A 2210-nucleotide genomic window follows, 5' to 3' on the forward strand; every position below is an offset into this window, starting at 1 on the left:
ATAAATTTAACATTGAATAAAAGATTCTAATTGGCTATATTGAGATATTGGACCGTGAAAAGACTACACGTACATATCTTAACTGTGACTCGGTTCATGCGCATAGATCACTGTAGAATTGTCGAAAGTAATTAAATGCATGAATCTACCATCTTTCGCTGCTTTACACCAGCATTTATATCTCTGAGTAAATTCGTTTCAAATTGAATAGTTGGTTTCTACCATCACTTTTGGGTGCGGTGGGAAAATTAGATTTTGAATGTGCCATATTTAAAAGTAATCAGTTTTATCAAATTGATTGTAATTTATTTAGTCACCACAATTACATTTTACCATTTTGAAGGAAGAGTGAAAATTAGGGATAATTATGCGGATAACAAGCAATTCATATGGTTCGAAGCACACCCTTCAAAGTTTAAGTTTAAGAAACTTTTTTTATACTGTATAATAATAATTACATGCTTTTTACTGATCACCTTTAAATAATTTAAAGTTTTAAATTATTTCCCTTACATTTGAATAAAATATATATTATTTATTGTAATTATCAATTTTAAATAAATGACATAATATTTATTATTAATTATTATACTTGCTAATCACTAACTCGTGATCACAATGAATATATGTTTAATTTTAGAGAATTAGTAACTAGGTGAAATTGTATGAGATTTTATTTTTATTAGTAATTATGTTGTCGAACATTTTTCTAAACTGACATAATACACACAAGGATTTGACTTTAAATTTTATTATTTATAGAATTTTTTTCCCTCAATATTACTGACAATTATTTATAATAGAATTTAAATTCATATAATTGTTACCATTTATGTTACTAAATATAATATAGAAACTTATAATGAAATTATTATTGAAGACGTAAGAAACTTAATTTTTGTTTCACAATATGGAATCCATCGTCCTTGAGATTGCCCTTTCGAATTGGCTCCACTTCTGCTCCAATGTCCCAGTATATCCAATCGACATCCTCACCAGCCCCGGCGAGGGCCTTCTCTTCTGAGTTCAATTCACTGCTGGTACTGCTACCGGAGCAAGACATGAGAGTCTCGTAATAACCCAAGCTAACCGCTATTAACCCAAATTGAGAGCTGTTCTTCCAGTGGTGCATCAGCCTGTTAGCTTTCTCTTCCGATTCCTTGTCGACACAAAGAAGACCGCCGAACCCTTAGCCCTTGTTGGCCATGGACTTCAATAGGTGGTGTTGAGGGTGATCCTCAAGGCCTGGGTACACGACCCTTAGACCCATTTTCTTCATTCTAGTAGCATATTCCATGGCTCTGAGGCAGTGCTCCTTCATTCTCAGGCCCAAGTGAGGTATCCTTTCAGAGAGTTCAAAGGCAACCTTGGCGTTCATGCTCGGCCTAGAAGCATCAAAGAACCTTGGTGAAGGTCCATCATGGAGTTCAACAGGCTTGCAGGACCACAAACAGCACCTGAAATTTCCCATTTTATTGCATTAACAAATCTAATCCAATATTAATAAACTAATACGAATGTGGACTAGTTGTCAAAACGATACTTTTTACTTTTCCACTAAATTTATCAAATTTAGAGCATTAAAACTTTAAGTTGGTATACAGAATTTATCAGAAATATAATACAAAAAATAACACGCGACATGCTTTTCAGGTGATCACTAATGGCATCATTCATTGGGTAGATAAGTTTCCCCTCACCAAACCTAAAAAGTTTGGTTATTTTTGTAGAGCATTATTGTCATACCAGAATAGACTATATTCATTTTCCATTTTATATGATTTCCAATGTAAGACATGTAATGGTACATGAGAAACATTCGATAACTCGAACCTGCGACAACATCGGCCCCACCGCATATGAACTTGGACATACTGTGAACGACCACATCAGCACTAAGCCGAGCAGGGGAAAGAACCATGGGAGAGAGCGTTGTCTACAACCACCATGGTTCCTTTGTCATGTGCTAGCTTGCTTAGCTCCGGAATGTCGGCTACGGTGAGTGTTGGGTTGGAAATTGACTCGAAGAACAACACTTTGGTCCTTATTTCGACGATGGCGTTTTTCACCTCTTCGTGATCGGTTATGTCCACAAATGTGGTCGTGATGTTACAAGTTCTGGGCAGGAAATGGGTTAAAAGTGCATGGGTTCCTCCGTAGAGGGTCGCCGACGCCACCACATGTCCGCCGCTGCTGCAGAGTTGCAACAT

At 36.3% G+C, this 2210-nt stretch overlaps 1 pseudogene; it reads right to left on the reverse strand.

The window, feature by feature from the left end:
- Positions 1–890: 890 nt before the first annotated feature.
- LOC121220975 (methionine gamma-lyase-like) lies at positions 891–2210 on the reverse strand (annotated as a pseudogene).

Source organism: Gossypium hirsutum, chromosome D09, assembly GCF_007990345.1.
Source record: "Gossypium hirsutum isolate 1008001.06 chromosome D09, Gossypium_hirsutum_v2.1, whole genome shotgun sequence".
In the NCBI taxonomy this organism is placed as follows: domain Eukaryota; kingdom Viridiplantae; phylum Streptophyta; class Magnoliopsida; order Malvales; family Malvaceae; genus Gossypium; species Gossypium hirsutum.